Here is a 14,987-nt window from a genome sequence, read left to right on the forward strand (position 1 = left end):
AGCAGAAGAAGAAAACAGAAAATTCTACAGTACTCTGAATGATATTTTTAGTATATAAGACCCACAAATATGCATTTGGGTCTCTCAGAGAATTCCCAGCCACTGTATTGCTCCCTGTAGGATTATGATGGATATTTCACAGTCTCCTCCTTGCGCACTGTCCGGTCTGGAGGCTGGCACTCTCTCCTCTTTATGAATGGATGGGTGTGGCACTGCTGCCTGTGTCGTCACTGCGCTCCCGGACAGACGCTGGCGTGCTGTGGGTGAAGGCTGGTCTACAGTGAGGCATATCTGGGCTCTGCCACAGCTTGAGAGAGACAACGAAAGAGTGAGAGGGGATGAGAGGAGAGAGAGAGAGAGAGACAGAGAGAGAGAGACAGAGAGAGAGAGAGAGACAGAGAGAGAGAGACAGAGACAGAGACAGAGACAGAGACAGCGGCGGCTGCACACTCCCCAGCGAGGACTAAACTTCTGGCGACAAATTTGGTGAGACAGGGGGGACCAGGATAGTAACAAAAGGCTTGACTTTTATTGTGAATTAAAGCTGTATTTTTGATAATGCAAATATACTTATAAAATCAAATGGAAATGGTTATAGATGATATGAGATCTGACAGATGTGATTGGGACGAGCTGATCAAAATTCGGGGAGTAATCCCTCGTGCATCTGCTGATGTAGAGTCAATCATTATTTAAGACAAAAATACAGACTAATCCAGCCATGTCGGGACGCTGTGTGAAAAAAAACACAGACAGACAAAAGAAAGTGGAGGCAAGATCCCCTCCTCCATGTGCTCCCTCCTTATAGGTGTGACAGAAACAACAAAGAGACGTGTGGAAAAAACTCGCATCAGGACCACAAGGCGGACAGCCCAGACAGATCGCAGAGCACAATAGCTGCAAACAAGAGCATGTCTGGAGGTTTTTGCAATATGCAGCAGTCTTCATGTAATTACATTCCTCCAGGCGTCTCTCGGCTACAACAGTCGGGAGTGTTTTTCTCCTGTCACTTCTGGCAGATCTTCACCAAACACGCGCGTTTAGAAACCAAGCCGATAATTTGAGCACGTTTGAGCCCAGGAAAACAGAGCGTGTTTTAAAATATGTGAGTTATGATTAGATGTTGTCATCCAGACCAGAGGAATGCTCTGAAGTGATCGCATGTGTTTGTGCCTTGCAGTTTAATGGGGAGAAGCAGGAGACGAGCGCGGCTGCCCAGAATAAACTGAAGAGAGAAAAAGCAGTGTGTGTGTGTGTGTGTGTGTGTGAGAGAGAGAGAGAGAGAGAGAGAGAGAGAGAGAGAAGGAGAGAGAGGGAGGTGTGAACTGGAAGTGGACGTCGAGTCGAGAGGGACCATAGCTGATTCCAGAGGTGAATGTCTTTAAAGGTAGGAGCATTTTCACACTTACTCTGTGTTTTACTTCTGATGTAAACTGTATTCACTCAACAGCAAGCGCTACAAAGCAGACCACATGTGGTTAGACAGGCGAGGGGTTGCATAACGGTTCACTTAGTTTGTGTTGTGCTCAGTTTTGGACTCTTACAGAGAAGACTCACGCTGAACTTGAACACTCTGGTTTCTAAGTTCCGCTTAAACAATAAGTGGCGCTTTTCGGGGAAATAAACTGAGACTTCGTAAGGCATCTTTACAAACTCTTCTTCAAATGTCATTTTTTCCCCTAATTTCTGCAAAACCTCTGTTTTTTTTATTTTTTTATTTATTTTTTTAGATCTTGTCCTTAATTATCTTTCCACAACTCAATTTCAAAGACTCAGAGTGGGTGTGTCACTTTTTTACCTCATTAGAAAGTCTGGGGATGGGCTACTTTAAAATTTGGGTGGCTTCTGCCTTAAAGGAGCAGTTCAATATATTTTTTATATACTTTCTCACATTCTGTGGTATAGTCTCTTTTTAAAAGTGGAGATGTTATGTGAAAATAGTCTCCTTATTAAGTTGAAATCCTAGAACAGCACACAGTATTACATGATTTACAAGTACAAAACAGAAAAAATGATAAAATAGTCTATTTCTAAAATTGTCCAAGTGATGATATGCCTAGTATAGAGAATCTATTCTACTTGTTGCAATACATTTCAAAGTGGCTATTTTAGAATGAAATAATGATACCAGAGGGCTAACATTATCTCAACTCATGAATACCACAAACTTTAGTATGCAACCGTGGGAACATTTAGAAAGCTGCAACAGTATTTTTCCCAGCTCTGCTTCAAACCTCTTTAATCAGGTTCCCTTTGGCGATAATCAATCAGAGAGCCAGTGTGTGCTTTGCAAAAGTTGGTTTTACTTGGCCTATTTAAACACAATCTCAGATATCTCCACCACCTGCAGCCTGGATGAGAGAGACCAGCTTCAGGACACAGCTAAAGAGTTGAGTCACTGCGTGTCTGCGGCTGCTGTAGTTATTGTATATGTGAAACACTCAAAGGCAGAAGCATGGAAGGGGGATTTAAAACACACCATCTAGAAATCAGCCAAACAACAATGCCCACCAGAGTCAAATATTTTCATTTTTTTTTATTCCACTCTCTTCATTTTTTCCTTCATCGTGAAGAACAGATGGTGGGTGTGGGGGGAGGGTCTGATGGAGCTGACATCAGTTCCTCCGCTCAGTCCCACTGCTCTGTGTTTTTCTATCAACTGTGGAATTTGAACCATTCTTCCTTTGGGGGTGAGGCCCGTCCCTCTGTCTGAGTAGGTTGAATCCAGAGTTGGCTGCAAGTATGTGTGTGTTTATATGTGTGTGTGTGTGTGTGTGGGTAACTGGGGCTTTCCAGTAGGGTTGCACACCAAACATTCCTGGCTGCTGGATGGCCGGCTAGCGGGCCAAGTCCACACACAGCTGGGAGTCATATAAGAAGCTGTGTCTTTGTGTGGGTCGAGCAACATCGCACACACAACACTAGTCACATGCACACACATGCTTACGCGCAGAAGCACACACGTAAAACAGTCTGCATGGAGACCACACCCCTCTTTAACTGGATCAAGACTCATTGTTTGTATATGCATGCATGTACGGTATGTATGCAAGGATGGAGAGTTGAAATTATTAAAGTGGATAAACATTCCTCATAGACAATGCCTGCATGCACACACACACAACCTTGCACAGCAAAACAGGCATTCACACACAGAACAGAAAAATACGAACAGAGACTCACAGTCAGCGTACAACAGTGTCTTCTTTGCTTACCAGCACCACATGATGTTTGTCCTCTTAAGTAAGTTTTGGAAAAAGAGACAGTGGGGTGGGAGAGTGGAAGAGTTGGGGGATGAGAGGGAAGAGAGAGAGAGAGAGAGAGAGAGAGAGAGAGAGAGAGAGAGAGAGAGAGAGAGAGAGAGAGAGAGAGAGAGAGAGAGAGAGAGAGAGAGAGAGAGAGAGAGAGAGAGTGAGAGAGAGAGAGAGAGAGAGTGAGTAATTGTGCTGGTGATGGCAACTGTACAGTTTGTTTCCCTCTTATTGGCTGCCTCTTGGGTTGTTTTTAAACAGGGTGTCAGTGAGCAATGAATGTGTATATAGAGCAAGTCAGCAAGGGGAAAGATAAAAAGAAGATATGAGAAAGATTGAGAGGAGAATGAGGTTGTTTAAAAGTGAAAATCAGAGAAATTAAGAAGGAAGAGTGAAGGAAAAAAGAGTGCAGATCCTGAGGAAGAGGGACACGAAGGGGTTGTTGGCTGAGGACAAATTAGAGCAGGGCAGGCTGATGGAGAGGGAGAGTGAGAGAGAGCGGATGTCAGGCGCTAGATTGCATTTGACTGTAAACATGATAAATCAGAGGGCCAAAACACATTGCTTGAACCCTCTTTCACCTCACATTTTCCCTGCTTCCTCTTTCAAGTTTGAAATGGAAAAAAAAAATAGGAAAGATTTTAAAGGAAGAAATGTAAACAGAAACAGTTAATCCATTCAGTCACATTTATTCAGGGCTGAAGAAACAAAAACTTTGTTAACTTCCCTTAGCCGAACCCAGAACTTAAACCATGTGCAAAACTCTTAAACATCTGTTTCAAGTTCCTCTCATGTGGTAGCCCACTGTACCGTGTCACCAACCCACACACACTCACCATTTTAACTGTATGTCTGTGAACTAGTGTACATAGCTTCACAGGCCAAACAAATATCATCATGAGTCTGAGTCAAAAACACTACAACAATATCAAAATCAATTTATACATTTGCAGCTCCAGCTATTTATACACGCCCCCAATATGTTGCTTGTCTGTGTCCTGTGATCACCTGTATGTGGCAGAGCACACCCTTCCAAGGCCAGACATCTCATGTGTGAGAGAATGAGCAGTGTGCGACTGTGTGCATGTGTTGACAGACATGGATAAGAAGGTGTTGTGTCGCCGGCAAGGACAGCACAGGCCAGAGCAGAGCAGGGCCAGAGCAGGAGGGCGAGAAGAGATAAGAGAGTCAGTTCATTTTGGGGAGGCTGTTTTTGTCCGGTCACGGCTGCTCAGACAGCTCCGGGCTGCTCTGAGGCAAGAGTCTGACAGGCCATTGGGTCCAGAGACACAGGATGGCTGCACTGATAGGGAGGTGTGTTACACAACTCACTGCTGACAGAATATGGGTAAAGAGTTCTGGGTCAAAGGTTTTAAAGCAGCAAGAATGCTTTCGTTTTTTTATTGTGTGGCCGATGCTTTTGTATCGGTATAAAGAAAGAGAATCACAACAGTTTGCGTGTCTGTATCAACACACTTCTTAAATCCATAAAAATTAAACTCTAACGGTTGTTTGTGTAACATGTGCCACTTCATATCTCCAAGGTGAAGTGTCACTTTCTGCCACTTTGACACTGTCACCTGTAGGAAACTCTGCCTTGTCATATATTCTACATTGTATGACTTCAGAATGATAGATGCTTCAGACATGATATATGATAGGGTCAGGGCTGGGTTCAACATTCCAGCTGAGCTGGAGCAAGATATTTTCTCAAAGAGGTGGCTGATGCTGATAATGAAAAATAGGACAGTCAGATATTTTAGGCTACACATTCTCACCCAACATCAGAGTGTATAATGATGGCTGCTTTTTCACTCATTAACCTACATAGTATAAAACATATAAGACACATACAATACGTGCTGTTAATATTCCTGTCCTCAGACTTGCTGTCTGTTTAATACCAGTGTCCTTTCTTTTCTAAGTCCATGTGAGTGCGTGTCTGCATGTGTGTTCAGAGAAAGACAGCATGTTATGCCACACACACACACCAAGAGGCACAGCTTGGTTGCTTGGCTGAAGCTCCTCTCTATTTATGTTCCTGTTTGTGTGTGTGTGTATGTGTGTGCTTCTGTGTGGCATCGTGGTACGGATGTATCACTGCAACAAATATATCTTCCTGTGTATCTACGTGTGATTATGCATGCATATTTTTGTATGTGTGCAACTCTGTATGCAATTTGATGCCTGGGTGTCTCTTTCTTTAGCATCTGCTCCTCTCATTTGTGGCGGAAAGCCGATCCCCTTGGGTGAATTGGCTCCAAAGTCATATGACTGAGGGTATGCCAGCTAGGTATTTGAGTGTGTGTGTGCTGCAATCACAGATTGCATTTTGTACCATAAGTTCTTTGAGGGTTTTACAAAGATGGATATGTGTGTCTTTTGTGGTTTAAATATGGTTCATGGGTGTTGCTTTTCTCCATCTCTCATCTCCAGCAACATCAGGGACTGGATTTGCTTGAGTGAGACAGCGTGAGGCCGAGAAGGGAGGTGTGATTGTTTGCTTAGTGCCATGTGGATGTAGTTGTGTAATTTTAGCACTGATTGCTAGTGTTAATGGGACACATATAGATGTAAATCCCCTCATAATTAGTCAGGATGGACCGCACCCTGACGGCATCACCAAGATACCTCCAAAATTCTTCCATCACACCCAAACTCATTAGCACACAAAACCCCTGATTCACACACAATGACTCACAAAAAGAAGCATATGAAGTCCCTGCACACCTTTAAACTGATATAAACATATTGACACAGAAGCATGCTCTCTGCCTGTCTGTGAGTCTCTGTCTCTTCACTAGTTAGAGCTGCAGGCTTTAAACTAATCTGTAGTGAGAGCAACGCCCAAGGGTGCCATTCCTGCTAATCAGGGTCAGACCAGTTTCAGTGGTGGCCAAGGCACTCAAGAAACCCCAGGATTTTGATCCGAAATTGTGTCAGTGTGTGATCTCGTGTGATCGTACACACCCACAGGTTAAGGTGTTTCCCTTCAGGTTTATTTTTACACTCATGCATTGTTGTCTTTGTGCTCATGATCGCCTACATTCCATTTGATAGAGATTTTTGCAGTTTCAGGAGGCTGATGCTGATGCAACCAGACTGACACTTCCACACTGTATCTCTGACTCTCTCTCTCTCTCTCTCTCTCTCTCTCTCTCTCTCTCTCTCTCTCTCACTCACACACACACACACACACACACACACACACACACACACACACACACACACACACACACACACACACACACACACACACACACACACACCAGAGTGGATGAATCAGATTTGATAACTGATGGTAGTGAGTGGCTGATGAGAGCTCTGTCATCATCTCAGTCAGTGTTTGTCTGTCTCCAGACTCTGTGGTTTGTTGCCCAATTAAAATTCTGAGATTGACTCATCATAAATGATATGGTTTGGTTCACAGGTTGCAGCTTGGATCTTATTTTAGTGCATAGTGAGAAAATTTTCCCTTTATTTAAACTTGACTGAAAAAAATAAGCTGTTTGTCGGTTTTCAAAATAACTGTGATGTAAAAAGCAAGAGCACTTTTTAAGTTAAGTAGGGATTTAAGACCTCACATCAAATACAACAATACAGAAACAAAGGTAGGGCAAAAAAGTCAAAGGTCAAAGGTCAACACATACTGTGCTCAAACTGTTAAAGCAAAAGTAAAAAAAAAATGTATCTATCAAAACAGACCAAAATCCAGCAAAACAAGCAAACAAACAGAAATTTAATACCAGATTTTTGCTCGAGCCAAAATCACATGACAGCAGTAACTAAATCTCAACAGCAAAAGCTACCTTCGGGGCAGCTTGATCCCACAGGTTATATTAGATTCTTCGTTAATCTGTGTAAAGAAGTCGGATACAATTGATCCCTGCCTGTTGACACTGTGGCAAAATGTTAGCTTGCATTCACGATTTAAATGAGTAATAACTGTGGCAAAAATGTCACTTTCTGTATCTTGAGAGTCAAGGCCAAGAGCAGCAAGAGGAGCTGCTGTGCCAAAAACCATCTTTGCTATAGAAAAGTGGAGCAAGATCCTGTCCTGCATTCCAGGAAACAGCTGCAGAGCTGGTGAGAGCGTCTCTCAGTTGACGATGCTACAAAAATACAGAAATATCAACATAGATAGTCAGAAGTCTTCGCTCAACATTACCGTCCATGATAATGTTCAGTTTGATGTACTGAAAATTATTGAATAAGCAAGCTAACTATGTCTAACTCGACTGTGGATTGGAATGTTAAGTTTAATATTAATTAGTCTCGCAAGCAGGCTGATAAGAATCTGTTGCCATTGAGGCTATCTGACTGTGGAGTATGAGGATTTGTTTTTTGAGTCAACGTGTTTATTTACATGTGTAGCAAGGTAATAAGCAGGATGATGTATAGTGAGCAGGTGGTTAATTGAATTGGCTCACTTTGTTTTGATTCTAATCTGCATATCCACCTGGTCACTACACATTATCCCATACATAATACAGTCCTTGATATGCTAAGTGGCATACAGATAACAGAACTCATGCATTACTGGAAAAGTAATGGCTGTGTCTTATTTTCAAATGATGATCTACAGATTAAGCATATTTATAAATGTAATCAATACAATTCATGGACAAAACTGTACATTTTAGGAATTTCAAGTTACATCTTTAAAACCTACATCAACCTGGAAAAAAGAGGCTTTTTTAAAAATCATCAGAGTTCATCTAAGGACAGAGAGTCACTTAATTGTTCCTCAGTCTGACTTTGCAATAATTCCCCTCTTTGTTTATCTCTCTCTGCCTTGCACAGGAAGGCATCACTCTCATTTTATTGTTAATATTTAATCAATTTCATCAATATCACTCCTATTTTACATCATGCGCTACTTAATACTGATGCCTTCCTCTACAGAGGTCATGCTATGCAGAAATATTGACTTCCCGAGTGTTGTTATGCTCCATTACGGCTGCTGGAGTTCACTGTTAAATCACCTTTTACCCCCACCCCCCGCCCCCCTCAATGAAGAGATCAATCTCACAGCGGGGACACTCTGTACAGCTATAAGCATCAGTGCATTCAACAGGACATTTTGTGATCTATATGCTCAGTTTTGTGTACGGTGTCTTTCCTCTGGACATTTCTCGGGTCTTGTTGAGCTCCATTCACAAGCAGTTGGGATTAGCTGGGATCAGCAGTTATGCAGCATCCAAAAGAGCTTCCATCCCGTTGCCCCTTGCCCTTATTTAAATGATTAAAGCCTGTGTGGCTGTGCTGCAGCTCGGCCAGAGGATGACATGCGGTCACGGTGTGCGGTGACTGTTGTACGTCTGTTGTATCCTCAGTGCGGAAATAACTGGACACCAGTATAGATTTTTCCATTTCACTATTTCAGGATGCCTGTACCTCTTCATATCAGCTGTGTGTGTGCATGCATGTTTGACATTCCCGCAAATGGAGACACATTATGACCTCTGTTTTATTCATGCAGCAGGAAGAGTATCTTCATATCGCTGCATTTGGACTTTTTTGTGTGTGTTTTCAGGTCTTCTGAAGGATCACTTTGCTCCTCTACTGGCTAGGAAAATAGTTTGACCTCTCAGGGTTATAAAACCCTCTGCAGGCCTTATTGAATTGGATAAAATCAAAACCGCACTGCTATTGAGATGAACGCCTTACTCATTTTGCTCCATCTGTGCGCAAACACAACAGGTTTGTTTTTGTTTGTGCAAGTGCAGCACAATATGAGGAACTCTAACAAACAGAGCAGCACAAATGGATACACAACATGCTGGCTATTTGAAGTAAACACAACAAAAGACCTTCCTGTTATGGCTCAGCTCTCTGTTATGTGGTTTTATTTGTTTGTCTACATCTCAGCCTGTCTGTGATTTTTTTCATGTTTTCCCCTCCCCTTTCAATTCCTCCACTCTATTTCTGTATCTGTGAACAATCCTGTGCTTAAATAGAGGCAGACTGGTAATAGATTTTTTTTTTTAGCTTGATACCAATTTAGATATGAAGAATGAGTCATGTTGAAAAACAAAACACAGATCCACAGCTGTAAAAAATATAGTCCAACAACCAAATGTTTAATGCTTCATACTGCAATTTACATAATTAACATACCTTGTAAAATATATGCTTATATTGATATATAATATGTTTGATATGGCTGCATGCAGTTCACAGGCCTAAAATAGTATTTCCATGTGGACTATTGGCCATATAAAAGTATGGATGACATGCCTTCATCTCCTCACATTCTGAAAAATAAAATCAAGCCAAAATATGGGTGCAGACATGTTGAGCTAGTCATGTCATCTTGAGCAAATTGACTGATATCAACATCATGCCCCTTCCTCTTTTACACATTTAACACATCGGTAAAACGACGAAGATCCCTTAGGTCGGTAAACTCCACAGCAGAACAGATTCTTGTCTTATTTTAAAAAGACACTCATGGTAATAGAAAGTTAAACGACTCTTGTGTTAGAGTTAGTTACATTTACTCTCACAGTTCCTTCTCTACTCTGCTAAGAACGCTGCGGTAGTTCCATTCATCAACAGATCTGTCAATCATAACATCACAGATAAGAACTTACTATCATGACAGCAAGTTTGAGAAATTTTCATGATGCATGCAAGAGACTTTATGATCTACACTGCAGACAAATTTTTTGGTGTCACTTTCAGGGAGCTGTTGGACTGTTCATGTTTTTATATAAACTATGGTCTGGACCCTCCAAAAACGGAAAGGACAACAGAAATAACCTTTGCAGATGTATTACTTTCCGCTCTTTTTTCCTTATATATAAGATTTTTTGTGAATCAGTGGACATCTAATCTTCAGAAACATCTTAAAGTTACATGAATAAAAATTGAATATAATTCTGTCTTAATGTCCTCTGGTATAAACTCTTTGTTACCTTTTATGAGGAGGTTACATAATGTGGCTCCCAGATCTTCTTCAATTCAAAGGTTCACATGCCAAAAAGGTGAACAACCTCTGGTATACAGCACTTTCCAGAGGGTGCTGGGTTGATGCACTGACTGTGTGCAGTGTGTTTCTCTGCAGGGCTGCAGCTCTGCTTCTCTGTGCCAGACTGAAGTCCAGCGGTGTTTGTCTTGGCTTCACTCTCTGTTTGATCAGGCTGTTTCTGGAATACTGACTGACCTGTTCTGAGGCCAATAGCATCCCACTCTTCACAACTTTAGTATTTTTCCTGTGCCCATCCCTTCCTCCAGGTTACTGTCATGAATCTAGAAACATGCTGTACCTGTAAGTGAATGATGCTTCATATGCATCTCATATGTTCCTGTCCCATATTTGAGAGTAATACATTGGGTGTTTGCTGGATGAATTTAAGATAAAAAATAAAAAAACCAATAGGTAACTAGATGAATGATCCAATGGAATACACTTTTAGGGATCTGTCACATGAACATAGTGTTCCCTGAGAGGACACAGGATGATCTAACTAAAATGACAGTTTGCTTTTGATTTCTATAACAAAGTCACTGAAATAATTCAGAAAGATTGCAGATCTGAAAAATGGCATCCACATATTTTCTGTGCATGTAGAAACAAATACAAAGAAATCAGATTATGTAATTCTTAATAATCTGCACGAAATATTTTTTTGATAGATTAAATTTCAGCCTGCAATATTCATTTTTTTCAGATGGGCACCCAGGTTCAAGATATTTTTGCAGACATATCTCAAGACAGAGTCCTTTAAAAATTTTGGGGTGCAACCTTCAGGATTTTGTCTACATCTTTGAAAATACAAGCAAATCATGCACTCCCGTAGTAGCATATTGTTATGCATTTAGACCAGCAAAATCCCCCAATGTGGTATCAATGAGTATGAAACAAGATCACAAACTGTCAACAGTTTGCATTATGTCATAACAGCTATGTAATGTCCACCAAAAAGGCAGCCACGGTGAAGTGAAGGAGATAAAGTTTGTCTACATAATGGTCCACTGAAACATATAAAATGCAAGAGGTAGGATGCAAAAAGGTGGTATCCCTGCACCACTCTGTATCAATCAGTAAATCTAATACCACGCCATTAATGTTTTCTCTACCAGCATCATATTAGAACAAAACACCTGGTTTAAGATCCTCTGAAGGTAGTCTTTGATAAGCTCCTTCTTGATCTCTTCTCAAAAAGACAAAGAAGATACAAGGGACTGTATCCGACAGATTAAATCAATTTCAAACTGACACTGAACTCTGTGTATCTGGGGAGTAGGTGTTATAAATCTAATCAGATGCGGCATAGAGAACATGTTCAGAGGATTACACTTGTTAAACTTGTCAAAGCCACAGTCTCCCCAAGTTGTTTGACATTGTTATAACCTTTGTGAGTCAGAATCCCACAATCATGAATCGATTCAGTGACTGTTCTCTTTTCCTCAGAGTATTATTCAGACTCAGTTTATGTGCATGTCCTAAAAGAGGTTGTGAGTGAAGGAAGTCACTCTGCTGTTTTTTGATATTGGGTGAGTAATCCATGGTCTGAAGGTTTCTAGTGAATGAAGCCTTTAGCTTGAAGCTCTAATGTTCCCCCAGTTTTGTATTACACACAAAAATATCAACACCACACCCTGTAAGAGGTTTGACTTTTTACATTAACAAATACAAAATGTAGCAAATGGTAGTCTATTTCTAAAGTTGCCCAAAAGTGAGTTTGAGCATTGAGTTGGGCCTTTGGTTTCCCCGCTAGCAGCTACAGTGTGTCAGTCAAGTCAGCCGCGCCCCTAATTATGCAAAACTCGTAACTTTAATATATTCAAAACTTAGGAGTTGTAAAAAAAAAACATGTACCCACGCACAATGTCTCCAAACAGAGAAATGCACTATTCAGACCATAAGGGAAGGCTGTAAACACAGACTACAGATGGGCTTTTTCAATGGGTGTGCATGTGACTTCTGGTACTATTGGAGCCAACCTCAGGTGGACACATGAGGAACTGCAGTTTTGAGCACATCCACATTCATTTCTGAAGACCAGAGGTTGCCACTTGTCTAAAACTTGCCGAGGTTCCGTTGGTTACATTAAGTCTATCCTATTATTTCCATTTTCCCGATCTTCACTCCCAATTTTTTGTTTGTCTTTGTGTCATTCAGCCTGATTTTCAACCCCCTTTTTGACATCATCTTTGGCCAGAAACATTGACCTACGCATGCTGCTCACCATCCTCCTATAATGCTATCACACAAGCAGAGCCAGATCCTAACTGACTCAGCGCTCACTTTGCAGGCAAATTAAAGTGATCATTCACTTTGCTGACACACTATGTAGGGCATGATGCTCCTTATGAGGCATTCAGACACTATTATCTAAACAGGATGTCTTTGTGGATATTTGAAACAGATGTAGATTTATTTGTTTACTCTATATTTGTTCCCATATTTGAGAAACTGACAAAGTTTGAAACCCATACATCATAAAACAGTCATCAAAAAAAGATTACAATGCAATTCAAATTTTCTAACAATACAACTACCACTTTAAGACTTTGTGGCTGAAGAGAGACTTAATCAGATTAACCTCGCCACTTGACTGCCACAGCTTAAGAGGCACCTCTGCTGACCTGTGTCTCCATCTAGGAGAGAGTTTGTTTGTTTGTGTATGAGAGTTTATCTGTAAGAGTACTGATCTGTGCCTAATTACTTGTCTTAATGCCTGATCTGAGTTTTATGTTTTTGTAGTTATGTATGTCTTTTCTTGGACGTAACACAACAAGCAGGACATGCCTGTGCAGCCACAGTCCCTTCAAGTAAGAATGCAAGTAGCCTATTATGACATCTGACTAACCTGTGCTCTACACACTTTGTCTTTTTCAAAGAGGATTTGTGCCATTTAGGAATTTAGAGCATCCTTCAACCTTTAAAACCCCTGTGTTCACCATCTCTAACCCCACTCTTATGTTTTTGAATATGAAGATTAAACAGGTTTAAAATTACAGGCAAGTACTGTCAACCACTGAGAAAATAATTCATTGAAACAAAAGGCCAGTGGATTCCCAAGAATTTCTCACTCAAGTGTTTCCTACTTTGAGTGGTCTTAACTACAGATAGTGCCAGACGCCTTGCCAAGGAAACTGTGCTCACGAAATGGCTGATGTAACCGGACATGGGTTTAATCTGGTGGCAGATGTTCTGTTGGTGGTGGTTTGGTGTGCCAGATGCCAGATGCCACAGTTTTGGTGAAGTGAGGGGACTGTGTTAGTTACTGTGAGAATACGCAGCGCTGTGTTCTTGTTCTTTCCAGGAAACACTTTTAGAAAGCCAGGCACCTCACCGTGAAACATTTAAGTTGGCATTAATATCATAATCAGATGTCTGTTTATTCTCAGATAGACAGCCGGCAGTACAACACAAAGAACCCCTCCATATCCAACCTTCCTCACCATACGCTCTCAGCCACCCCCTTCCATCCCCTCCCGTCAGTTCACTCTTTTCCACTTTACATTCCCCACATATTCCACCATCACAGCCCATCAACACCAGCATAGACTTGCCTTGACCTCATCATACATCAGTGTCATGGTCAGTAAACACATTATCAGACTCACAAACAGACTTTCATCCTACATTCTGTGTCAAAGAGGGATTATTACCTGATGGGATTTATGCTCTGAGGTCTTCTCTGGGATGAGGGAGACTATAGACACAGATGAATAGCTTGTAAATCTGATTGCATCTCATTCTTCTTTATGACCTTATAACCATACAAATAGGATTTGTACTATATCAGTAAAGTTTGATCAAAAAATCGATCACATATTATACTCAGGATCGTAATTTTTTATAAGTGATTTATATATTTTTTGAGTCAATGATGGGTTTTTAAAGTGGATAGCTCATCTCTTTCTATACAAGATTCCACATGCCTCATACACCTTTAAGATCAAATTAATATTACTTAAAAATAGTAACCTAGTTTCTGAAAATTACAAATATTTGAACTAAAGTGGTCATTTGATGAAGGAGATGAAAAAAAGATTTGAAAGAAGAGATTGGTTGGTAGTTTATATTGTAATCTGACATAACAGTTTTTGGTTTGTAACCTTGAAAGATATATTCTGCATATCAATAAAGAGATGTTGGGTGAAGGACACAATTTTTGGTCCAGGAAGTGGTTGCCTTTCGCATTGGATTTTAAATGAGCCATTAGCATTAGGGCCTGTGTCCACTTGTAGCGTTTTTTGCACAGGCAGAGCCTATTTTCTATACTAAACCAACTTCTACACTACAAATTAAGTCATAGCATGTGTTGTGGTCTCACTAGTAAAAATATTTTTTATAGCTCAAATAGCATCAAATTGACCTTACAAGACTGATATGAATCTTCTTTCAAGATCATACAATCCACAAATAGGGCCCTAATTGATTGCAATGAATAAAAATGGCTACAGAAAGCAACATTTTTGGGGGGAAGTCTCTCGAAAGAAGATGTAAAACTTCTTGCATTATTCTGATAATTGGACTGTAAGCCTCAGTAAAAATCTGAGTTTTTGCAGTTTATAACATAAGGTCGTATGTCTCAAACTCATGAAATACCACATAAAAAGTAGCATATAGCTTAAGAGTGATATATCTTAGTCTTCTTCTCCAGTATAGCATTTCTGTGTCAAAAGTGATATGTCTTCATTAGTGTGTAATGAGGCAACAACAGCTGGTCACACACAAGCAGTTTTCTGACTGACGGGAGATAAGACAAACTCCTG

The 14,987-nt window shown here is 40.7% G+C and overlaps 1 protein-coding gene across 3 annotated transcripts in view; it reads left to right on the top strand.

The window, feature by feature from the left end:
- The first annotated feature begins 285 nt into the window (after positions 1-285).
- rhobtb4 (Rho related BTB domain containing 4) overlaps positions 286-14,987 on the top strand; it is a 44,156-nt gene continuing 29,454 nt past the window's right edge. The window contains exons 1-2 of one of the 3 annotated variants that reach the window (XM_034692734.1): positions 286-486; positions 1,181-1,387. The gene's annotated coding sequence lies outside the window, so the exon portion shown is untranslated. Of the gene's footprint in view, positions 487-852; positions 1,106-1,180; positions 1,388-14,987 lie in introns of those variants that run through there. The other 2 variants (XM_034692736.1, XM_034692735.1) reach the window with 2 other exon arrangements.

This window comes from Notolabrus celidotus, chromosome 9, assembly GCF_009762535.1.
Source record: "Notolabrus celidotus isolate fNotCel1 chromosome 9, fNotCel1.pri, whole genome shotgun sequence".
NCBI lineage: Eukaryota > Metazoa > Chordata > Actinopteri > Labriformes > Labridae > Notolabrus > Notolabrus celidotus.